This window comes from Megachile rotundata, chromosome 16, assembly GCF_050947335.1.
Source record: "Megachile rotundata isolate GNS110a chromosome 16, iyMegRotu1, whole genome shotgun sequence".
In the NCBI taxonomy this organism is placed as follows: Eukaryota; Metazoa; Arthropoda; class Insecta; order Hymenoptera; family Megachilidae; genus Megachile; species Megachile rotundata.
The window spans coordinates 11044686-11072304 of record NC_134998.1 but is presented as its reverse complement, the minus strand read 5'-3'; the positions used below and the strand labels follow the sequence as shown (position 1 = coordinate 11072304).

The following is a 27619-nucleotide window of genomic DNA, read 5'->3' as shown; positions in this document are numbered from 1 at the left end:
AATTCCTAAATTCCCTAACTCTCTAATTCCCCAATTTGTAAATTTCCCCGTTTCCTAATTTCCCAACTCTCTAATTCCCCAACTTCATAATTCCCCAATTCCTAAATTCCCTAACTCTCTAATTCCTCAACTTCCTAATTCCCCAATTCCTAAATTCCCCAACTCTCTAATTCCCCAACTTCCTAATTCCCCAATTCCTAAACTCCCCAACTCTCTAATTCCCCAATTCCCTAATTCCCATTGCCTAAATCCCCCAACTTCCTAATTTCCCAACTCTCTAATTCCCCAACTTCCTAATTCCCCAATTCCTAAACTCCCTAACTCTTTAATTCCCGAATTTTCTTCCTCGTACCACAAAATCTCTTCTAAAAAAAAAAGTTTTACCCCGGCGATCGTTAAATATCGGCGTAACACATATCTGTCAACTTTCACGCCCAAAATCGTTCAGTTCCCACGAGCGCAGCAGGAATTCGGAGCTACAAATGAAATTCCACGACCGGCAATTTCCGAATCGTCTGCAGCCCAAGGCGAACTTCAATATTAAATAAGAATAAAATTCAAGGATTTAAGGAACAACGCTTCGACTCACTCCGCCGAGATCACTTGAGACTCTAGTATCCCGAATTACGGAATTCTCACGTGTCTTATTAAACAGTGATGGAGACCATTTATAAATGGTTCAAAATGGAAGATATTGACTTGAACCCCCTGCTGAATACCGGGTCACTCGTGACGCACCCTGCAGTTCATACGCGACAAGACCCATATTTTCATCGCGATTCTTTGCCTTCAATTCTAATTAGAATCTTCATAATCAAAGAGCGTCGAATACAAAACGCGTCTAACTTTTCAATTTTCTTTATTTGACCCCCGCTGAGGCAGTCATTAGTGCATGACGCACCAGGAAAATTGTAGGTTAAGGGCTTAATATTATATCTGTGACGCAAGAGACAAATTGTACAAAAAATATTTTGCGAAAGAAAAGAAGGAAATGTGAAACTTTAAAACGTTGCGTCGACGTAATTGCTGTTCTTGTTCCTCTCGTGTAAAGAACGAAGAACCGAGTTTCGCGATTTCGCCGGCAGAGGGACTCGCGCCTTCAAAAATGGCCGTCCACGAAATCCTAAAAAGCTTGTCTTTCCTCTTCGCTCGCTGCTCGATTAGCTGCGCAGAAAAGCGTCACAGAAGCTGAAGGAGGACTAGCAAAGGGGAACCGCGGGGGAGGAGGGATCTCCGTGTGTTTGCGCGCCTATGCAACGAAGAATCGCGAACAAGGAATAATTAATGCATCCATGGAATGCAAAATTACAAATCAACTTTTATAAGCGGCTTCAATGCCGCTTTGATTCTACGTTCTCGATGTTTACGACCGGTCGCGAATTATTCAGAAGCTGGAACAAAAAGTTGTATCGAATGATAAATCGCTTCGATAGCTTTTATATTTTTCTCGCGAAAATCGAATGCTTAGGAATTTTTCATTCGTTGCGCGATACGAGTTCACATTGTTACACGTGTGGTACACGATTTTTATCATTTTTATGGGGAATTTTGGTGTATGGGGAAATGGGAAAATTAGTATTGATGGTTGGTAATTATTTGAGGATTATTTGTTAGTTTGCTAATTTCCTAATTTTATGATTTTATGATTCGTTGATTATTAAATTTCCCGAGTCACTAATTTCCTGATTTCCTACTTCACTAATTACTTAAATTTCCGAGTTCTAAAATTACCAACTCTCTAAATTCCCGAGGACCTGAATTCCCGAATCCCTAATTCCCAACTCCCTAAATTCCCGGATCCCTAATCCTCCATTCCCTAAATTCCCGAGTCCCTAAATTCCGGAATCCCTAATTCCCATCTCCCTAAATTCCCGAATCCCTAATTCCCCACTCCCTAAATTCCCGAGTCCCTAAATTCCCGAATCCTTAATTCCCCATTCCCTAATCCCCCATTCTCTAAATTTCCGATTCTCTAAATTCCCGAATCCCTAATCCCCCATTCCCTAATCCCCCATTCCCTAATCCCCCATTCCCTATTTCCCCATTCCCTAATCCCCCATTCCCTAATCCCCCATTCCCTATTTCCCCATTCCCTAATATCCCATTCCCTAATATCTCATTTGCCAAATTCCCATTACCCTAAATTCCCATTCCCTAAATTCTCATTCCCTAAATTCCCATTCCCTAATATCCCATCCCTTACTTCCCCACTCCCTAATCCCCTATTCCCTATTTCCCCATTCCCTAATCCCCCATTCCCTAATCCCCCATTCCCTAATCCCCCATTCCCTAATCCCCCATTCCCTAATCCCCCATTCCCTACTTCCCCATTCCCTAATATCCCATTCCCTAATATCTCATTTCCCAAATTCCCATTACCCTAAATTCCCATTCCCTAAATTCCCATTCCCTAATATCCCATCCCTTACTTCCCCACTCCCTAATTTCCTACTTCCAACTTCCCAACCTTCCAATTCTCCTTCTTCACCAAATTTCCCCTCAAACCCTCAAGCAGAAATATAAATAAATCATAATAATCGTACAATCGTCGATTCTATACAGAGAGCTGTAATACAGTTTCATCCATCACTTCAACAAGTGATTGTGTATTCCGCAGAATGAAAGTGTGTCGAAGTAGGGGTGGGCGGAGGGCGAAGCGCGGTTGAAATATATTACATAAAATGAGTTGAACAGCGATGCACGAACTCGAAGACACGAATGAGTGTGCGGTGATAAAGTCTCGATACAGTTCGAGAATAAAATACGCGACTCGATGTTCCAGCAGTGGACGTGGCAACGGTGGTCAGCACGATAACCCCTGTGAAGACGAAGGCGATAAAGAGCCGGTTATCATTTTACCCCTCCCACTATCCAACCCTCCCGTTCACCTCTAATAACCCGTTCGTTATACCGAGTGGCTGAAAAAAGTATATCACCGAACTGCCTGTCCATTCATGATAGCGTATTAAAATCTCTTATCGTTCTTTTAATCTTTTCCTACGTTCGGGAGGAAATATCGATACAGTCAATTGCATAATTGACTCATTATTTAATTTAGCGATTGAACTGAAAGAGTTTCAATTATGGGATGAATATTGGTCGACCATTCAAATGGGACTTTTATAAAGTTCATTCGTTTTTTTATATTTTTTAAACTGAGAATCAAATTTCAATTTTCAATTAGGGTGTCAAATTTCAACTTTCAATTCAGGAGTAAAATTTCAATTCCAAATGAACTAAAATCATATTTCAATTTTTCCTTCAGGGTATCACGTTTCAATTTTCAATTAAAAAATGATTTTTCAATTATTAATAATGAGAAAATCAAGTTTCAGTTTCCAGTTGGAAGATCATACTTCAATTTTCGATTCGATATTCAATTCTTAAGACTCCTTCATCGGTTCACCGTTTACGGCCATATAAAGAGAGAGAACTGTAGCACGTAACCTAGTTTAAAATACGCACGAATCTCATCGAGAAAAACGCGAGAAAGATGTGTCCCCTTCTCGTGACGTTAATAAATGTTTTTACGTATGCACCCTCGCAATTCACTGTCAATATTGCCATTTATTTATAGCCGATACAGAGCCGCTTAATTGATTGTTACGTACGGAGGGGTTGGTCACGATTACCCGTGGAAATATCTGTACCGCGGAAATGTGACGTTAAATGAGTCTCGACTCTTTCTTTACATACAAGGAGAGGTCACCATCGTTGGTAAATGTAGAGTACAAAACATTCCATATTTCGCCGGTTTTGTCAACGAGTACTTCGACAGATAATGGAAAAATGTTGGAAAATTGGAAAATTGAATATTTGAAAAATGGAAAAATTGAAGAATTGAAAAATGGAAGAATTGAAAATGGAAGAATTGAAGAATTGAAAAATGTAAGAATTGAAAAAATAAAGAATTGAAGAATTGAAGAATTGAAAAATGTAAAAATTGAAAAATTACAAACATGAAAAATTGAAAACCTGAAACCTTGAAAACTTGGAAAATTGAAAAATTAAAAACCTGAAAAATTGAAGACCTGAAAAATTGAAAACCTGAAACCTTGAAAACTCGAAAACTCGAAAACTCGAAAACTTGAAAACTTGATAAATTGAAAACTCGAAAACTCGAAAACTTGAAAACTTGATAAATTGAAAACTTGAAAACTCGAAAACTTAAAAAATTGAAAAATTAAAAACCTGAAAAATTGAAACCTTGAAACCTTGAAAACTTGAAAACCTGAAAACTTGAAAACTTGAAAACTTGAAAACTTAAAAACTTAAAAACTTGAAAACTTGCAAAATTGAAAATTAGAGTATTAAAAAATTGGAATACTGAACAAAGTGAAAATGTAAAAGTGTAAGAATAAAAAAATTTCAAATATGTAAATCTGCCAGTGAGTGCACATTGCAACACGCTATATTTCCGTAGTTGAAAAAACAGAAAGATATATGACTCGCCGACTCCCAAGTGAGTTAAACAAATAGAACCAAGTAGCGTTTTCCGTTCGAAATCGACGAGAAATGGATAATCTTGAAGTAAGTATGTCGCGATAAGATACTCGTAGATACTGGGACAAAATTTCGACAGAAACTGGAGAAATTTTAATTAAACCTCTTTCGTCATTCGGTTTCGAACGAGCTAGCTAACTTCAATGATTCAGCAGAAGACACTTTCGATACATCTTCGAATATGTTGCTTCACATAAAAAAAAATTTACGTAACTATATTATTTATTTTTGGAGATAAACTATCGCTTGCGAGATGCAAAAACGTAAATAATATTTACGTTACATTGCATTATTTAGATAAAATATTACTATACTTGTACATTGCAAAATTATTCAATTAATGTTTCTTTTATTTCATTTCTTAATTAATTTATCGGAGAAAATTATTAAACACACGAAGTATATTTATTATATGTAAAATTTATTTACTGTAAATGCACCAGAAAATATATTTGTTAATTATTGATTGAAATCGTAGAATTTTACCTTTTGTCTGACATATCATGATAGGAGGAAACGCATGTGCAAAATGATTATTTTTATTTATATAAAACTCGGGAAATTTCCAATGTTCGTCTGCCGCGAATCGCTGTAACATCCGAGATAACGTTGCATCGCTTTCAATCGTATCTTTTCGCTAACGTGTGTGCACAACTGCATCTTTAACAAAATTAACACTCTCGTGTAAACATTTCGTTTTCTCCATTATTTTCCACTCGATGAAAATTCCAGGTGATATACATTAACATGCTTTGGAACCAACGCATCTCTGTATGAATCATATATGTACATTTCCTTCTTACATATTTTATGTGTACAAATTTTTTAATATTTGAAAAATTATACGGAATTATTAAATTTAGAAATTTGGAATTTCTCCAGGGTTCAAATCCAAAGTTTCAAATTTCCAATCTCTCAAATTCCCATTTTCCCAAATTCCTATTCTCCCAAATTCCCACTTTCCTAAACTCCCACTCTCCCAAATTCCCAATCTTCCAAATTCTATAATTCCCAAATTCCCACGTCCCCAAATTCTCACGCCCCCAAATTCCCAATTTTCCAAATTCTCTAATTCCCAAATTCCCACGTCCCCAAATTCTCACGCCCCCAAATTCCCACTCTCCCAAATTCCCAATCTTCCAAATTCTCTAATTCCCAAATTCCCACTCTCCCAAATTCTCACGCCCCCAAATTCCCACGTCCCCAAATTCCTAAAGTCCCAAATTTCCACTCTTCCAAATTCCCACGTCCCCAAATTCTCAATCTCCCCAATTCCCACACCCCCAAATTCCCAATCCCCCAAATTCCCACACCCCCAAATTCCGAATCCCCCAAATTCTCAATCTCCCCAATTCCCAATCCCCCAAATTCCCAATCCCCCAAATTCCCACACCCCCAAATTCCCAATCCCCCAAATTCCCAATCCCCCAAATTCCCACACCCCCAAATTCCCAATCCCCCAAATTCCCAATCCCCCAAATTCCCAATCCCCCAAATTCCCACTCTTCCAAATTCCCAAACCCCCAAATTCCCACACCCCCAAATTCCCAATCCCCCAAATTCCCAATCCCCCAAATTCCCAATCCCCCAAATTCTCAATCTCCCCAATTCCCAATTCCCCAAATTTCCACTCCCCCAAATTCCCAATCCTCCAAATTCCCAAACCCCCAAATCCCAAATCCTAGAACCTCCAAGCTCCCCCACTTCCAGACCCAAAAACTTCTCAACTCCCCCACCAATCATCGGCCAAAAAAAGTCTTGAACCAAGAATAAGTCGTCTAGAAATAAGTATGAAGCTAGTGAGGCCGTTAGAGGAGGATCGAAGGCCGCCAGTAGTCGAAGTGAAAAGTACTGTTGTAGCAGGAGGGTACCGCGTGGGTTACCGTCCGCGTCCTTGGATTCTCGGGCCCTTCATGCAATTTACATTCGACTCGTAACCCGCCGGCGAAGGCCGTATGAATATCCGGCACTGCTCAGTCTAATGCCAAGGAACTTTGTTCTCTTGTCGGAGAAAAGGAAACGAGCTAGGAGGAATAAATACGACACGATTAGCGAGACGTTGCTCCGGTGACGAAGAGGCTGCCCGATAGCGTAAAAGGGACGTAATAAAAACAAACGGTTTTATCGATACCCGCTAACGATCAATCGGTCTATTATTCTGTTTTATCGGCGATACTATTCGCTTGAGTAATATTAGTCGGCATTCTTTGGGGGAATGTTAAATGTGGGGTAACTTGTAATACAAATTGGTACTTTCGTATATAATCTATTATATATCGTTACAAATTTATATGGGGTTCGGGTGTAATTATGTACAGTTCATTTAATACATTTAATAGGTAATTTAATATGTTTATCATCTCATGGTCAACATGAAAGTTAAGCTTCTAATATCCTCTTATGCAAACTCGCGTGGTCGGCCATCTGGCGGCGGTCCGAATATTAATACAACCTAACCTAACCTGGTCACTCATCCAATTTGGTAAGGTTATTAACATTCAAGGTTGTTAAAATAAGCCACCGGAGGTCCAAATTGAAAATCATAGGAATTGGTTAAATTTAGTCTTCAAATATCGAGTGAAAGGTTAGATCGCTGCTGTATCTTCCTTCTTTCAGTGATTGACTTAACTATAAATTTACCTCACTATTATAATTTAAACTAGTTTTTACACTAGTGCTATCCGAACTAAATACTAGTACAATCTGAAATAAATGCTAGAGCTATCTGAATTAAATTGAACTATTGAATCTAAGGTTAGAAAGAGAATTTTCTGAGGTTGAGGTTATGTTAAGGTACGCGTTACGCGCGTGTTTGTCAGAACAAGACATATTGGAATAGTACAGTTTGAAGGGAAGTATATTTCTATTAGGCATTCCTGTCTCGATATCGTTTCATATGTCACGTCAATGACTCTGTTTTCTTGCGACATGTGTAACGTACTACACGTCCGACATCTTGCAAAATTGAACAACACGTTCCTCTATAGACTGAGGTTTATTCTAAATCGACACTCTTGCATTTTTTAGTAAATTTTTGTAACAGGAATTAATTGTGGTCTCCACAAAAATTTGCAATATAGCTCAAATTTTTCTTTGCAATTGTATTGTATAATTGTATATTGTATTTTCTTTATAATTTGAGACAGTGCATTTTTGTAATAATTGTATATTGTATTTTTTTTATAATTTGAGAGAGTATATTTTTGTAATAGGAATTAGTTATGATCTCCACAAAAATTTACAATATAACTCAAATTTTTCTTTGTAATTGCATTGTACAATTGTATATTGTATTTCCTTTATAATTTGAGAGAGTGTATTTTTGTAATAATTGTATTGTGTAATTGCATATTGTATTTTCTTTATAATTTGAGAGAGTGTATTTTTGTAATAATTGTATTGTGTAATTGTATATTGTATTTCCTTTATAATTTGAGAGAGTAAATTTTTGTAACAGGAATTATTTGTAATCTCCACAAAAATTTGCAACATAACTCAAATTTTTCTTTGCAATTGCATTGTACAATTGCATATTGTATTTTCTTTATAATTTAAAAGAGTGTATTTTTGTAATAATTGTATCGTGTAATTGTATATTGTATTTTCTTTATAATTTGAGAGAGTGTATTTTTCTAATAATTGTATTGTGTAATTGTATATTGTATTTCCTTTATAATTTGAGAGTATATTTTTGTAACAGGAATTATTTGTGATCTCCCCAAAAATTTGCAACATAACTCAAATTTTTCTTTGTAATTGCATTATATAATTGTATATTGTATTTCCTTTATAATTTGAGAGTATATTTTTGAAAGGAAATTACGCAGGCGATTATCTGACGTTTGATGCCTTCCTTGACCTAGACAGTGAGTGTGTCGTTCGTTATAAATGACAATTCGAATGCATTTCTGACGATTCAAAGAATCGTCGATTGAAATCGTTCCAATATTTCATCGTCGGAGGGGATGACCTCGCGGTTCTCTGTCATAAATTAAATTGGTTCATGCATTTGTATAAAGTCACTTTGTTCCCGCACGAGATTTTTTTATTTCAATTTCAGTAGCCGGTTCACAAAGTCCTTCTAATAAATATTACACGCGAAAAGATCACGTAATTAAAAACATTATTTATTAACTGAAACACGTAGCGAATACAATTATTTATGTTTAACAATTTATACAAAATTTATTTACGTAAAAATCCTAATTTATTAAACTGCGTGAATAATTCACTTTATACCGATATTTTGCATAAATTGTACGATTATCCTAATTCTTTAAATTCCACCATAATTTAACAAATTATAACAAATTGCAATTTTTTCTTAAAATTACAGTTCAGAAATATTTATTATATACAAACATTTTATTTAACAAATATACAAGTCCCTTTTTCTTATAATTGTGGGTTAAGCAATTTTCTAAAATTAAATTTCCCGCCCAATTATAATTCGTTACCCAAGAGCTATTGTCCGGTTGACAAATGTTTAAGCGCGTTTCGAAAGACTACACCGAAAAGATTAACAGAATCGAGGGACGTTTCAGCTACGATAAACGCGTGATATATCGAGAGAATTTGAAAATATGTTTGCTAACCTACGCAATCGCCTAAGTACACAAGCACGCGTCACGTTTGACTTCTGACTTCTTTTTCGCGATTGTACGACTGCGTTAACGGAAGTCGAAAATCATTCGTTAAATTAGCTTCAAGGTTTCTTCAAGTTACAGGTTTGAGAAATCCTTAGATTAAACCTTTGACGATATCTGATAATTGACAATATTTGGTGATATGTGAGAAGAATGTGTGACACACATGTGACGCACGGTACAGTTCACATATGGACTCGTATTTTCAGTGCAATTCAGTTTTTGACTCACAGTTGAAGATGGCTGAAGACAAAATTAACTTGTTAAGTTTCTTTAGTTGTATTAATGTTGTGACAATAATTGGTTAGTTATAATATGTACAGTTAAAGATGGCTGAAGACAAAATTAACTTGTTAAGTTTCTTTAGTTGTATTAATGTTGTGACAATAATTGGTTAGTATGACGCAGTCGCCCAAAAAATTGTAGGTTATGTATCAAATCTCTTCTCATTGTTACACTTCCCTAGATTTGCCTGACTGTACCTGAAAATTCAGTCCAACAAAAAGAACAACTCCAACTTATCTAAAAACGCGACATTGACTTTTGAACTCTGACAAATTTTATCTCTTCCCGACAATGCTGAACGAAATAGTTATGGCATATCAATTAGGATAAACGCGTCTCGCAGACAGAAATGTCCGTTTCGTCCTCGAACGATCCTTGAGTCTCCACCATCGTATCCACAGATTAATAGAGAATATACAGATCGATCATCAATTTTGAATGACGCTGTAATATAACGCGAAAAATTCGCTTAATTGCTTGTACATTTCACCAGGTGCATCGAACTCAAACAATAAATTCGCGCACGTATTTCACGAGCAGGAATTCGAACAATGAAACTCGCATGCTGCATTTACACTTGCAAATCGGCCATTATAAATAAAGTATAAGGCCCGATGTGACATGATTAAATTGTAAAATACGAAACGGAGGAAATAAAATGTCTCAATTGTTGGGAGGATTCTTGGTCGTTTGGAAGGAAATTCTGGGAGAATTTTTGGGTCTAGGGATATTTAGGTCTGAGAGTTTGACTAGGTCTAAGGGTTTCAGTAAATAGGAATATGTGAGTATAGGAATTTTGGAGATATACCAATAGGAAGATATGGGAATCTGAATACTTGGGGATCTAGGGACTTTTGGGTATTGGAATTTTCGACTCTATGATTCGTTTGATATAGGGATATATCAAGGTTAAGTTCTGAGAGTTTGAAGATGTGGAAATTTGCTAGACTAGGGATTTTTGTATATAGGATTTGTGATGTGGAGGTTTGCAAAATAGGTATGATCTAGGGATTTTTAGATCTACATATTTTAGAATCTATGATTTCGTTGATCTAGGGATACATAGAGTAAATTCTGAGAGTTTGAAGATGTAGGAATTTTCTAGACTAGGGATTTTTGTATATAGAATTTGAGATGTGGGGGTTTGCAAAATAGGTATGATCTAGGGATTTTTAGATCTACATATTTTAGAATCTATGATTTCGTTGATCTAGGGATACATAGAGTAAATTCTGAGAGTTTAAAGATGTAGGAATTTTATAGACTAGGCATTTTTGTATATAGGATTTGTGATGTGGAGATTTTCAAAATAGGTATGATCTAGGGATTTTTAGATCTACATATTTTTGAATCTATGATTTCATTGATCTAGGGATACATACAGTAAATTCTGAGGGTTTAAAGATATAGGAATTTGCTAGACTAGGCATTTTTGTATATAGGATTTGTAATAAGAGGTTTGCTATCATTGATACTAAAAATCTAGTTTGTTAATAATTTTAAAATCCACATATTTAACCCATAGACCATTTACCTTTTCTAATCACCAATTACGCTAATTTGCATGTACGCACACGTCATAAACTACGTGTGATACATCCGAATGTTTGACCCAACTGAAAGGTGAACAATGATCCCCAACTACGAACGGCCATAAATCAGAACGTGTATCGTTTTAATAGCCATTGTAATCGACGTTAAATTTTATTGTATCTGCGTCGCGAACTGTAAGCCATGTTAAACAGAACGCAATGATAAGACGATGATAACACAGCGCGATAACTCCCGGTGTCTCGTCACAAAAATTACACCGAGGCAATGAAACGACTCTCCAGATATGCATACATCCATACTGGAGGCTCGTTTCATTTAGGCTCGAAATTCTACCGAACGAAGCTGAAAGTCCAAAAGATTACCACGGCCGTGATAATACTGATAACGCGATGACGTTCCGACCTTGATACTTGCGTGTACAAAATTTTTTTCTTTTTTTAATCCGACGCTGAATTGCGATTTAACGCCTACGTGAAAAACAACGTTGTTTGCTGTTCACTTACAACTTGTTACTTGTACGGTTCTAGTTTGCTACACTAATTGAGAGGATGGAGAACACTTGCAGAGAGTAAGTCTTTTTAAACCAGCCAGAGCTTAATTACAAGTTAGCAAGACACGTATGTGGCTCGTGTGCATATGTGGAAAACAAGGTTGTTTGCTGTTAACTTACAAGTTGTTGCTTTTTGTACAATCCTGGTCTGCCATCAACACTAACAGAGAGGATAGAGAACGCTAGCAGAGACTCTCTTTAAACCAGCCAAAGCTGAATTGCGAGTTAGCAAGACACGTATGTGGCTCATGTGCATATGTGGAAAAGAAGGTTATTTGCTGTTAACCTACAAGTTGTTGCTTTTTATACAATCATAATCTGCATCAACACTAACAGAGAGGATAGAGAACGCTAGCAGAGACTCTCTTTAAACCAGCCAAAGCTCAATTGCAAGTTAGCAAGACACATATGTGGCTCATGTGCATATGTGGAAAAGAAGGTTGTTTGCTGTTAATTTACAAGTTGTTGTTTTTTGTGCAATCGTAGTCTGCATCAACACTAACAGAGAGGATAGAGAACGCTAGCAGAGACTCTCTTTAAACCAGCCAGAGCTTAATTACAAGTTAGCAAGACACATATGTGGCTCATGTGCATATGTGGAAAACAAGGTTGCTTGCTGTTAACTTACAAGTTGTCGTTACTTATACAATGTTAGTTTGCATCAGCACTAACAAAGAGAATAGAGAACACTTGCGGAAAATCCCTTTAAACCGGCCAAAACACAACTGTGAGTTAGTAAGACACATATGTAGCTCATATGAGCACATATGAATTCACATGAGCATATATGAAAAACATCGTTGCTGCTGCAAACTTAAAATTCGTCATAACTTGTACAATCCCAATTTGCGTCAACGATAGTAACAAAGAAGCCAGAGTCTCCAAAATAATCGAACGCTTCGAACACATGTGATGTACAGATAAAAGCGCATATTCCGATGGCCCCTCGACCTCCAGCCATAAACCGTCTGTCGAAAGATACTCCGTGTATTGACAAATACGTAGTAGAAAATAGAGCAGTTATCACGGAAAGTGACATAATTATGAAAGAAAAGTCGGTTGAAAAGAGTGTAGGAAACCGGGGCGTCAAAGTGGACCATGGGAGGGGCCATGGGAACACGCTCGAAAGCGTGGCCATAAAAGAGGCCAAAAGCGCGTCGAAGATTCCTCGCGATGATGGTGCGGGGGCTCGCTTCTGGTTCCGCTCCTTTCTCGCGTATAGCCACCTTACGCCAAGCTATTTTCGACGATGCGTACAGAAAAGTAAGGGGACCGAGTCCGAGAGAGGTCGAGCGGTGTTCCAAAAATAAACGACCAGCCCATCGAGCGGCATTTTATGCACTATACGACGCGGGAGGAGGGGTTACTAAGGTCGTGTGCTTTCGAACGTTATATCGCACCTTTCGATCCCGAAGAGGAAACCGGGAGAACCCTAGGGAACCCCAGAACGAGAGGCACTCGTGATCTCTGTTCGGGACGTCTGCGCAAGGCTACTGCGCAACAATGGCGCCGCCCATGTCTGCACTCGTGTGGGTTATGACAGTAACTATTGTATGTACTTTTTGTACAATGTATAGTAATTTTGTATAATAATTTTATTTGACAATTTTTGTTAGTACTAATAAGTTATTTTTGATGATACAGTAGAATTGTTAAGATACATTTTGCTTTAGACAGTTACTATTAAACATAGAACATTTTGGCTCACGAAGTTTACTGATTTTCAGCTCTCACGAAGCTACAATTTATATACACGTAAATCAGATACAATTAGTAAATCAACCATTTTATGGTAACATCAAAGAATTTTAGCAAACGGTCAAGTATAAAGATAAGCCAAATGCTATTTCGTGGTATCTGCCAGTGCCAATACTATTTTGTGATACCTATAAACGCAGTATTAAATACCACCAGCACGTTGTGATATCCCGACACGATCGAATCGTGTCAGTATGCAATAAATCGTATAATGGTACGCAATTACATCCGCTGTTTAAATTATTACAGTAACCAAAACGTTAAAAAGCATGATCGCGTCGAGTTCGCTATAGCGTGCGAACAGGCAGTGGCGATTATGCGAATTTTGCAAGCGTGCACGATAAATCGTTCTACGAGGCCAACGCTATGAACGGAAACGAAATCTCTTTCCGTAATCGACGGGGCGCTCAATGCCGAGGACAAAAATGTGTACGATGATGGTGCATCTGTTGCACCATCGTGATAATTGTGCGTTGGTTAATAAGGGCAATTAAAAGTCATTTTTGGAAGCCTCTTGTTATATTGCCAGATACATATTTTGTTCTCAGATGTTATATTACGAGTTATATTACTTTGTCATATCTTATTTTATCGTTATTTATTGTAGTATTCGTTGTGTTGCTTTGTGCTGTCACCTCGTGTTATATTGCCAGATGTTGCATATACCTCTTATTCTCAGATGTTGTAGTACGAGCTGTATTACTTTATTATATCTTATTTTAGAGTAGCATTTTTTAGTATTATTCATTATGTTGCCTTGTACTGTCACCTCGAGTTATATTGCCGGATATTGTATATACCTTCTGTTCTCAGATTTTACAGTAAGAGTTGCATTACTTTAGCATATTTTATTTTACAGTAACATATTATGGTACTATTCGTTGTGTTGCCTTGTACTGTTACCTCGTGCTATATTGCCAGATATTATATACACCTTCTGTTCTCAGATTTTATAGTAATAGTTGCATTACTTTATCATATCTTATTTCACAGTAACATATTGTGGTACTATTCGTTATGTTGCCTTGTACTGTTACCTCGTGCTATATTGCCAGATATTGTATACAACTTCTGTTCTCAAATGTTATAGTAAGAGTTGCATTACTTTAGCATATTTTATTTTACAGTAACATATTATGGTACTATTCGTTGTGTTGCCTTGTACTGTTACCTCGTGCTATATTGCCAGATATTGTATACAACTTCTGTTCTCAAATGTTATAGTAAGAGTTGCATTACTTTATCATATCTTATTTTACAGTAACATATTGTAGTATTATTCGTCACATTGCCTCGCACTGTTACCTCGTGTTATATTGCCACTCATGATGCCACCACAACTGTTCGTACCATAACATGTTATACTAACATATTACCTCGTAATTGCCACTAATCATAATATCAAACATATTATAACTTGTACAACATATGCACCACAGAATATTGCCTCTCGGTATATTGCATAATTCGAATTATATCGCTCCACGTTCTCCCGCGTCTCATCGCAAAATTTCCATTCAACAACAATGAAAATAGTAAGTTGTTTTTTTAACGGAGTCCATCAACGTAAATCGTACAAGCACCTACTCCATATTGCACAAAAAAGTGGTATAAACTGTAAACCGTATAAACGGATTAATTGAACAAATGAATAAATAAAATATTTCGCTGACTAGTTTCCCCCGATTCCATCTGAGTTTATCTAATTACGTGTATCGACATACACCGGTCGCAAACATCGAAACAGGCTGCAAGGGTGACTGAAACACGCTGCTACAACTTGTTTACGGGATGAAATTACGTGAATGTCCATTCATTGATCGACAATATTATTGCCCTCGTACAAGCACACTCGAGTCTCACGTTACGAAATATAAATTACGTTCACCCCGGTATGCACGCGGAATACAGTTATTTTCAAACTCGTTGCTACATATTGTTGTCCAGACGTTTATTTGCGATTCACGTTGAAGACGTTCTCCCGTCGCAATTAACTTAATTATAATTAACACGTTCACCGCTCTATATACCGCTGACATAGCGGGTGTCTTTTTAGTCACACCTCAATATATATTTTAAGGTACATTATTTTCATTGTCCAAAGCTTGAAAAGTCAGCGATGGAAGTAATTCCATTATTCCATAAAAATATTCTAAAACCACTTTCTCTTTTTTAGAGCAGTTAATTTAACTTGACACGTTACGTGTCAACAATTATAATTGTAAACATACTTCAACGCTACTTCAGGACTTTTATTTGTCCACAAAATGGCGGGGCGTTAAGCGTCGAATTTGAAGTTATGTCAAACGAACTACTAACAAAATCTAATATTTCTGGTATTCTTTTATTCTTATAAGCTATAGTGACGTATTGTACACATTATAATTGCTGTACAATGATCGAGAAGAAAGAAGAAGAAAGTGTACAGGTTATGTCGCGCCATGACAGTGTCACGAAATAAAATAAAATGGCGGTGAACGTTCGACGTTTTTCAGGAAAATGAAAATAAGTTTAGCGAAGTAATGCGACACTTAATTATCGGTCAATCAGTGTGACGGCGATAGGCAAAGGTTTCCCCGTCGTCGCGAACTTCTCGACGCAATTTCGCGAACGAGAATCCACGATGAATTCCGCGACCGCGAATGTAATCGTTGCGCAAGCCGATCGAGCGATAATTCGCAATTACGCATGCACCATCGATAGTGCTCGAAGGAAAATCGCTATACCACTCACGGATCATAGGTTATCCTTATGGCTCGCCTCTAACGCGCAATAAAAGCCGACCAATGTTTATCAGACGCTATTAAAACGCTACGCGTACTTGGAATGCTTCGGTGCAGCCGGAATCGTCTCCTTTTTTTCTCTTTTCAAAATAGAGGCGCTACTTGTATTTTCAAATTTTTATTTCATAAATTCGCATGTGTGCATAGGTGCATAGGTATGTCTGGGAATTTTGGATTCATAAATTCACAAATTTTTTTATTTTAAATTTCAGTGTCTGAAAATTTTAAGTTCATAAATTTTTTAATATTTTTTTTTAAATTGAAACATAAAAATTTGGAAAGCAATGTCTGTTCAGGTTCATAAGTTCGCACATATTTTAACTAACTTTTAATTAATTATTTGACAAATTCACAAGTGCAAAAATTTTTAAGTCCAACATCATAAATTTATAAATCTTGAAATTTATATAGGTCTACCTTTAAGTTTCTTGAAGAACCCATTATCAACAATCTGATATAAAAAAATATAATAAAAACTGCATCATATTTGATCATAAAATAAAATAATGTTTCTTAAGTGACCGATTTAAATAAATTTCTACGTTGATTTTCTAGTTCGAATTTTTGCGTTATAAAATGCGAATGATATCTGCCTACAATTAAGTCACGATTATGAAACAAATATCTGATAGATCGATTCTTCGACAGCTAACAGTAATTATAATTTTAGTCGGGTTGCGAAACAAGTTGCGGATACAAGAAACGGCTATAGTTCAGGCCGTATTCATTGCAAATAGAATTTTATTTATGCCGGTTCAGTGAATTGAATAATATAACTTCGAAAGACCTTGCGGTGTTATGTGATTGGATGTTTTATCGATCAAAGTCTATCGCAATAAAAGAATTAAGAAAAATTACTCATCGTTGTCAATTACATAATCTCACGAATGATATCGCAGATTTTTACGTCGAACACGTATATCATTTTCTAAGTGACACCGTGCAAGAACGAACTCGTTCTTGAATAAGTAATTTCAAAGTATAGTGATTATTATAATTGTCCAAGTGGCATTTACCGTGACATTAATTTACAATTACTGTAATGAAGTTCCGCAGCGAGACATTTCAAATGTTCAATGCTGTTTAGTTGCGTTAGAAATTATTGCTAAGTGAATTCTTTGAGGTTATGGCCTCTTGTTATATTGCCGTTTATAAGTGGACGTGGCACAAGTTTTTACGTTCTGGATATTTGAAGGTGTCATATGTTGGTAAATTTTTCAATTTTTCAATTTTTCAATTTTTCAATTTTTCAATTTTTCAATTTTTCAATTTTTCAATTTTTCAATTTTTCAATTTTCTAATTTCCCAACTTCCTAATTTCCCACCTTCCTAGTTTCCCACCTTCCTAGTTTCCCACCTTCCTAATTTCCCACCTTCCTAGTTTGCCACTTTCCTAGTTTCCCACCTTCCTAATTTCCCACTTTCCTAGTTTCCCACCTTCATAATTTCCCACCTTCCTAGTTTCCCACTTTCCTAGTTTCCCACCTTCATAATTTTCCACCTTCCTAATTTCCCACCTTCCTAGTTTCCCACCTTCCTAGTTTCCCAACTTCGTAATTTCTCAATTTCCTAATTTCCCAAATTCCAGTTTCCATATTTCCCAATTTCTCAATTTTCCAATTTCCACACTTCCCAACTTCCTAATTGCCCCATTTTCCAATTCCCCGACTTCCTAGTTTCCCCATTCTGTAATTTCCCACTTTCTTAATTCCCAACTTCCAAATTATCCCATTTCTCAGTTCCCCAACTTCTTAATTTCCCTATTTCCCAATTGCCCAACTTCCTAATTTCCCAACGTTCTAATTCCCCACTTCCTTTTACCCCAAAAAATGTGCACCACACAATGTCCTCCACACACAAAAAGAAATATAGAATTATACATAACAGTTGTCAATAATAAAAGTAAGTACTTGCGACAGGGAATGATCTCGAATAATAGGTTCAAATTACTTAAACCGTGTTCTTATATTAATCGTTTTCCCGCGCTTTTGGGGATTCCCCTCGTGTTTCGCGAACGATCGCGGTCTCGAGGGCGCTCGGTCGTTTCCGTCTCGGCTCGGCGAACCTCGGCACGCACGACTTTCGTGGTTTCGTTATCCAACAAGTGTCGGGAGCGCGGGAAGAAGGTGGCGCTCTAAACTTAGCCACGGTCATAAAAGCGGCGCACCGTATGGTCGTCGGCTTGCGTAATCGTTCTGTACTTTTTAACAGCGTTCCGATGCAGATATGCAGATAGCCGAGACCGATACTCGTCATGATATCTTACAATAAAATTACTTGTCGAAATGAGACAAAGAACTACTTCAAAAGCACCATTTTCAATATTTAAACTTACTGATTTATCCGGTCATTTATCGTGGACGGTCATATATGATGTTGGCTATTTAACCAACATATTGTTGACATTTAACTATTTATTTCGTTCTTTGATTTGTGTGTCAAGAATTAATTTGTGAGGGCATTTATACAGCAAATACTGTATGACGCACGTGGTGTGTCACATGTATACATATAGTAAACATATTACATTTAATTACACATCAAATTAATTAATTATTCGTAACAAATACAGATCATCTACATTGTAAAAGAATATATAAAAACCCAATTTTTAATATTTCCTAAATAACCAAAAATCTAATTTTCAATATTTTTGAAAAGTTCCAAAATTTTTCAAATTTGTTGAATTATTGAAACTTTGACTTTTAATATGTATGTAATGTTTGCATATGGAATTTAAAAAGCAGCTGTTCAAATGTTATTATGGGCGACTTAGCGAAAGAGGCTAAGTAGTGGGAGGTGTTTCTCAATGGACGTTTTTTATGGATATTGGCGTCTGGTTGAGAGTTTTGTTAGGGAAATCGTAAATAAATCTGGATAAAACAGTGACGTCGAGAGAAGAAATACAATGGCAGCAGATAGGGCAAAGGTGGGCTCGCTTTTCGTCTGCCAACTGGAGCACGCCCACGCTACGAAACGCGTCACGGCCGATATACGAACAGAATACGTCGAAGAATCAACGATTTCATGCTCTAACGCTAGGGCTACGTATGATTTATCATGTTAATGGGGTGTCAGACGCATTGTCGCTCTTCAAGGTCGAATTTGTAACTAGGAGACTCACAAAATTTTTATTTTACCTAATTTGTGAGTAAAATTCTGTTAAATTATCGGAGAAATTTTTGTGAAATGAAGCACACTAGAGATTATTTTAGTATATAGCCACGGACGCTCTCGTTATATTGCCGTTCATTAAAATCAACAGTATCATTAAAAATTTCAAACTTAAAATATATCAATTTTTATTATATAAATTTTAACTAAGGATTTTGTAAACTTTCGCATCTAAAAATTAAAAACGAATTTTATTAATAAAATTAAATTTACAAGTATTATATAAACAATAAAGCTCAAAAATATTTTTTACCAACATACAAGTATTTATTATTAATCGAATTGCGTAATAATTTAAATAGCGAGTAAGTGGATTTGAATTTCCCGCGCTGAGAGTTAACCTCCCTAATTAGAATAAAAATTATTCGACGCAGTAAACTTCTGCGTCCCACCACCTTACAATCAATATCAAAGACAACACCATGTCTAGTTATAATTCGTAGGTGGGAAACAACCAGATGTACATAACGCACGAGCACAATAATTTCGTGGCGTGTAACTTTTCAACTCGCGCCGAAACAAATAATTTAAAGCTCGTTTATAAGCCGGCACACGCAGCGAGCTTTCGAATTTGACTCCGAGTGAAAACTTGCTAATTAATCACTGCTTTCTTAACTTTTAATTAGATGTTCATTTTGAATATGTATAGTGGGATTGCAGTGTCTTATTGTTACTGAAATTAGTTAATAATATGGACATTTTAAATGTTTAAAAAATGGAGTCCTATTTATGATATTTTAAACGAATAAAATACAAAATTTATAAATTTTAAATTTTAGATTTCGAAGTTACAAATTTGAAAAAATTTGAAGATTCAAATGTTAGAGGCTTCAATGGGATACATAAATAACAAACAAAAAAATTATCAGCTGAGAGGTTATCATTCAGCTAACAAAAGTGGGTCATTATTTGAATCATCAGAATTAGGGTAAACATTATAATATACAACTCATTTACAGTGTAAACAGTATATTCCCTCGTGCAAGAAGACTGTAAGACTCAAAGGTAAATAGGGACACATACTAGGGCAAAGTAAGAGATCTACGAATATAAAAATTGATTAGTTCAAAAGTACATAACAGTGTAAAAATTGAAGGAATCCTAAACCTAGAAAAAAGTGGAAGAATCTCGAAATCGAAAGGTTCCGGAATTCGGGGCCTCAAGTTTCCCAACGCACACGAATAAATTTCGTCTTAATAGTATAAATACACATATGCAGGCGTCTGGTGTCTTGAGGCAGCTTGTGGTTGACTTTGACCCCAAGCAGGCGAAGCAACGCGAGCCGTGGAAGAGGCGCGATCGCTGACGAGAGGAGCGGTATAATTATGTGTACGGGACCATACAGTCGCACTCGCACGCACACTCACTCACACATGTACCGCGAGGCGTAAGAGGGAGCGCGAGTCAGTGAAATTGCGACGCGAGTAGAGAGCCTGACGGCCGTGCCCCTCTCGTCGCGCGCGACGATTGGTCCGCTGGTGTGTTTGTCTGCTGGTAGCACTCGATATACTACGCACAAGCGGCGAACAGACGCGACGTAAGTACAGTCTTGACAAACAATTCGACTGTTGGCAGCGACGACGGATGCGCGCTCCTCTCTGCCCTCCGTCGAGAAGGTAATCGCGACTCGAGCCAATTATAGACCGAGGGCTTCTGCCCTCGCTCCTAGCCAACCACCAAGGTAAACAATGGATCCGTGCGAATCGCGCGACGATTAACGGGTCAGAATAACCCGGCTGCTATCTGTTCCGCGATGTTCCCGCTGTTTGTTACCGGAATTGCGGATAGGATAATTCTGCATAATATGCAATATCACTTTTGTTTTTTGACCTATAGTGTCGGTACGAAACGGAATTAAGTAGAACCGTCCAGAATATGACTCTGGAACATCTGGAGCCCTTAGGGACTTTGTGGTTCCTTAGGTTCACTGATATGTGGACGGAGCCTAAGGACTTTGGTCTGCAAGCTCTAGGTATCTGATGTTTATAGTGTTCTTATGGACATTGTGAGTCCTGAAGTCCTCTTGATGTCCTAAGGCTACCTATGACCATAGGCTAAGATCCTTAGAGTCAACCTTGGACTACAAGGTCAAGTCTAGGATCTACATTCTTGAGGACTCTAGGATTTACAGACGTACGATCCTTAGGATCTATAAGGGTCCTCCTATGGGTCCTTATTGTAAGGGTCCTCCTAGGACTCCTATAGGTCCTTAGGATTTGGAGACTTATGGGATCCTCATAGTACTTAGAATGCTAGAATCCTCAAGATTTGGAGACCTGGAGTCTCTAAGTCTGGGTAGTTCCTAACATCTGTAGGCTCCCTAGGACCAGCTAAGTTCTTCCAGTCCCAGGATTTCTGACCTCAAGACTTGTGAACATTGTAAGATACCTAGCATGACTAGGACCTATACGATCAACAGAGTCACTGGGACTGACCGTCAGTTCCCAAGACTTGCCCCTAGATCTAGCAAAGTCCTACACCGTTCCAGAGGAGTCCACAAAGTGGCTGAATCTGTAGAGTCCAAGGTTGAGACTTAATGTCACTAGGATATGTGCAGACACTATAAGCGTTCTAAAATGGCAGCTCCGTATTATTTTGCATATTATACTGCGCGGGACAACTGTACAAACACGGTTACGTTGATATTTCAACGTCTGCATCGATGTGCTGTTATCGCGGCGCGATCTCGAGGCGTCGCGAAGGAGATATAATTTATAATGATCCGACAAACATCGGTTCTATCGCCGCGGAATGTTTACCCGGTTCGTTACCGTTGCCCCGCTATCTCAATCGAACAGTTGGACGCGATCAGATGTACGACTGGGTCGTAAACAATATCGTTTTTATCGGCAAACGTGCCTTTTTCTCTTCTACGTGTCCGTATCACGCGATTTCAAACAAAGAAATCACGGATCGATAGAGAAGATCGCGCGATAAGCCACTAGCCGTCAAGTTTGCTACTGGCCGATACTAATCGTCTGTAACCGTTCGACTGAGCGGCCGTGAGCATCGGAAGGGCGTAATAACGAGTAACTAAACACCTAACTGGGTAAAGCAAACGGAACGCCGGTGCCAATGTAAACGCTGGAACACGTAGAGTCGCGTGTTCCATCCTTCGAAAGTGAAAAAAGATAGGTAAACAAACACGACGGAGTTTAACCGACCGTTCACCGAAAAATTTGCCACCATTTTGTACCCCGGCGGTGCGATTGGTGGCCGCGCGGCGCCGCTAATTGCGCGCCAAATTCAAATCGTGTTTACGCTCCGCGGCTCAACAAACTGTTATATAATCTTGTCTCAGAGAATAGTTGTTGTTCCGCGATATCCGTGATGATTTAAAGCACTATGCAAAATTTATTGCAACTCGTTTTAATTAGTCAGATCTACGATTATGACTCTGTTGACAATTTTTTACAGGTAACGTTGTAATCTCAAACTTCAGATTACCTTATCTATGTATGATGTTACACTAATGGCCACGAAATAAAAATGATTCGCGCATTGCAATGTAAACGATAATCTACGAAATCGATTCGGTCGATCAACAAAGTCGCTTACGTACGTTTCGCGACCGATCGGACGCACACTTGAGCTAACAGTTGCGTGATCGCGACACGAAACAGCTTTAAAAGTTCAGACAGATAAGGGAACACAGTATCGGGGCTTACCTGCGCGTTTTATTCGAGCAGGGGAAAAAATAACCGAGAGTCTTTCTTTCGATTCTCAGTTTCACGATTCTTCCGACCGTTACGATAAGACGCTAGATAAGCGAGAGGCGCTTGATCACGAAGCGAAGCGTTTGAAAAATTTAACACGTTGGCACACTGGAGATGCGCATCCGGTTTAACCGAAAGGTTAAAGAACGCGGTGACTAAGAAATCATAGTAACAACGTCAAAGAAGCGGAAGAGGTTCATTAACACGTTGGTCGACGTAGTGGAAATGGACATGTGTAGTCAGACATGGGGAAACCTGGAATTATCGGACGCGGAATGAACTTTTAGGTTGGTACTGGAAGAGTGTAGTCACGCTTGTATTCGGCAGCTTTCTTTGGGGACTCTTTTTGGGCTATTTAGGAATTTGGGATTTGGAGATGTGGGTTAGGGAATTGTTGGAATTGGAGGATGTGGAGATGTGGACATAGGGGGATCTAGAGATGTGGACATATGAGGATCTGGGGATGTGGACATATGGGGATCTGGGGATATGGACATATGAGGATCTGGGGATATGGGAACTTGGGGATCTGAGGATGTGGACATATGGGGATCTGTAGATGTGGACATAGGGGGATCTGGATATGTGGACATAGGAGGATCTGGAGATGTGGGAATTTGGGGAAATGAGAATGTGGGGATGTGTGGATGTGGACATATGAGGATCTGAGTATGTGAACTTGGGTATCTAGGAATGTGGACATGTGGGAATGTGGGGATGTGTGGAAGTGGACATATGAGGATCTGAGGATGTGGGAACTTGGGTATCTAGGAATGTGGACATGTGGGAATGTGGGGATGTGTGGATGTGGACATATGAGGATTTGAGGATGTGGGAACTTGGGTATCTAGGAATGTGGACATGTGGGAATGTGGGGATGTGTGGATGTGGACATATGAGGATCTGAGGATGTGGGAACTTGGGTATCTAGGAATGTGGACACATGGGAATGTGGGGATGTGGACACATGAGAATGTGTGGATGTGGACATATGAGGATCTGACGATGTAGGAACTTGGGTATCTAGGAATATGGACATATGGGTATCTGAAGATATCGAAGTTTCAAGACTTAATTTGTGAACCTAAAAATGTGGAAATCTAAAGATTTAATAGCCCTGTTATCTGATATGGAAGCACATTCCACCCAACTATACACATGCATGTCCATCTGAACTAAATACTATCTGAACTAAATTCAACTATTTAACCTAATTTAGAATAGACAAATAACAAGCATTTGGATTTTATAGTCGATTTGATAGTTGTTCAGGGTATGCAGAACGTCTCGAAGAAACGCTCATCGGGTTCGTATATCATTTACGTGTAACTCTAGTAGACGCCAAGTCCTGCACAGTCTCATTCTACTACACACACCAGACAGAGTAGTATTACGTGGTCTGACAGAAAAGTTCCTGATCTCTTCCTATAAACAGCGATCTATTAACGCGTTAAATGCCGATGGACTTGTCTGACACATTTTTTCTGCTTCTTTTTCTGGGTAACAGTGGATCCAATAGTGAAGAAAATTTCAGCCGGTATTTTTGACCACTTTCTCTTATTCGGTGATCTAACGTCTTACGCAATGGTTACTTAGCATTTGTGGATAGTTCATGTGAACTATGCTCGTATACGTGGCACTATAAGTAACTTTGATCAATTCGATAATTTATTACATTTATCAAAATCATACACTACTCGTGAAACATCCTGTATAAATTTTATAGAAATAAACCGAAAGTTTTTTGATAAATTATTTCGTAATTGCGCCAGTAATAAAATAAATAATAGCAGTGACACACATTCAAACGGGACTTTGCCTAATACATACGTAATTTATTCATTGGAATTGCGTAACGTCCGCTAGAAACTGTTTACCTAAAAAAGTCCATGGTGCCGAATTCTACGGGAACGAAAACTTCAGACATTACGATGGAAACACGGATACGTTGAACGACCATTTTGATGGTTGCTAATCGTTTAAAGGTAATGAGGAAAGGCGAAAGTTTCCACGGACTAATCCATAGCTACGCAAGGTCATCATCGATCAAGAAGAGGTGATAACTGCCATGAATTTCTACTTAGAACGTACGTTTATGTGAACTGTGCATGTATATGCACATTCTTTCATTCAAGCTTGTATATTTTAATGGGACTCGTAAACAATATATAGATTTTTAGAAATTTAGTTGTATGCTTTATGTGTTTAATGGAATATCTCTTTTTATATTAATAATACTATGATATTTCTGCAATCCGCCATCTTGGTATGTACTATTCCCATATTGACCATTCCACAACTTCACTGTTCCCATATTGTCCATCTCAAAATTTCCCTATTCCCATATTGACCATCCCACAACGTCACTGTTCCCATATTGTCCATCTCATAATTTCCCTATTCCCACATTGTCCTATTCCAAAGTATCCCTATTTCCATATTGTCCATTCCAAAATTTCCCTATTCCCACATTGTCCATCCCACAACTTCACTGATCCCATATTGTCCATCTCATAATTTCCCTATTCCCACATTGTCCTATTCCAAAGTATCCCTATTTCCATATTGTCCATTCCAAAATTTCCCTATTCCCACATTGTCCATCCCACAACTTCACTGATCCCATATTGTCCATCTCATAATTTCCCTATTCCCACATTGTCCTATTCCAAAGTATCCCTATTTCCATATTGTCCATTCCAAAATTTCCCTATTCCCACATTGTCCATCCCACAACTTCACTGATCCCATATTGTCCATCTCATAATTTCTCTATTCCCACATTGTCCTATTCCAAAGTATCCCTATTTCCATATTGTCCATTCCAAAATTTCCCTATTCCCACATTGTCCATCCCACAACTTCACTGATCCCATATTGTCCATCTCATAATTTCCCTATTCCCACATTGTCCTATTCCAAAGTATCCCTATTTCCATATTGTCCATTCCAAAATTTCCCTATTCCCACATTGTCCATCCCAAAATTTCCCTACTCCCATGTTGTCCATCCCACAACTTCACTGATCCCATATTGTCCATCTCATAATTTCCCTATTCCCACATTGTCCTATTCCAAAGTATCCCTATTCCCATATTGTCCATCTCAAAATTTCCCTATTCCCATATTCCCCATCTCATAATTTCCCTATCCCCACATTGTCCCATTCCAAATTTCCCAAAGTCCCTCAGCAGCGACACCTGACGGCGCAGCACTCGCGATAAATGACCGTCGGAGTTTTCTCGGCGTGTGTCGAGTAAGTTCAAGAACACGCTCCTCGAGTTGCGTCACATTTCAATGATCCGCGCGGGAGCGTGTGCGCCGCTTCCCCCCGCGGGCCGCGCGTCGCGGGAATATTTTATACGGGACACGGTGGTCCGCCATAGAAAAAGAGAAACGACGTGCGCCGCGCGAGGAATAGGAAGACAGAAGAACCAAAACGAAGGAGGGACGAGGAGGGACGCCCGTGGAACGGAGAGGCACGAGCGCGGCGGAGAAGGGCGGCTAAATAGCGCGTGAGGTCAGTGCCTCGAATCGGAGATCGGGCCCAATCAGTTTCAAGCAGATAAAACTCGTGTCGTACTTTCCAGACTGGTCTTGCTTAATGAACAACGTCGCTACAAATGAACGTTCGTTATTAAATACCCTAATCATCCTACACAGGATGCTATATGTTCGGACTAAGTTCTTCATCATTCACTTTTCTATGCGATTCTTATGGCTTATTGATGGTTTTGTGATTTATTTACTATTTTCTGTGTGTGTAATTTTGCGGTTCGAGGTGGAGTGTGTTGTAACATTGGTGTAATCAGGTCTGTGGAATTTAGTGCTGAAGTGAAATTAATTTTGGTATTTTTCTATTTACCAAATTGGTCCATTTCCCAACATTCAATTTTCCATTTCCCATTCCTCAAAACTCCCTACTATCCCATTTCTCTATCCCCAAATTTTCCACTTCCTAAACCTACTAAAATTTTTCAGTATCCTCTTATATCGCCATTACATATAATTCCCTAGAGCAACACACTCTGACCCTAAACTCTGACCCTTGTCAGCGCCATCTCTCCACAAGTTGCTATTCCACATTGGTAATTCTACAAGGATTAAATCCTAAGAGACAATTCGATGGACGAATTTCTCGTCAAAGAGCTCGAATCCGCAAGAGATACCTGCAACGTGCAAATAAGAGACGTATGTACATACTCTGTATCTTACGCAAGGTAGACATTGTTCCCCGGACGCGCGTGCGTACATTCGGAATGAAACAGAAGCGATTTGCATGCGATCATGAAAACACTTCCGCGTGTTTCGCGCCGCCCTCTTCCCCTCGCAGATCGAGCATGCTCGATTGAAAAAAAAATCCCGTTAACAGAATGTCCCGATAGGCAGATACGATCAAGGACATTTTCCGTCAGGGAAAACACGCAGCCTCTCGCTCGACGTATTTTTTTATTTGTAGGTAATTGTCTTGTCTCTACGGAATCGATGACGTTTATGCGGGACGCTTTATTAGGGAACGGAGTAGGCAGCCATTTTGAAAATTGAAAACTAAAGCGATGATCGAAGTCGACGTGAATGTTTTCATGGTTTGATTCAATCTGATATCGTTCAAAATGTGATTAAGTTCGACGTAATTCGAGCCAATTCAAT

General features: G+C 38.3%; 1 protein-coding gene and 1 long non-coding RNA gene across 3 annotated transcripts in view; one reads left to right on the top strand and one right to left on the bottom strand.

Moving 5' to 3' along the window:
* foxo (forkhead box, sub-group O) overlaps nt 1-27619 on the bottom strand; it is a 157651-nt gene that overhangs the window by 115449 nt on the left and 14583 nt on the right. The window lies entirely within an intron of this gene.
* Nucleotides 11833-13521, top strand: LOC143266079 (uncharacterized). The gene is made up of 2 exons (XR_013041157.1): nt 11833-13089; nt 13266-13521. It is a non-coding gene; the product is annotated as an uncharacterized LOC143266079 (long non-coding RNA).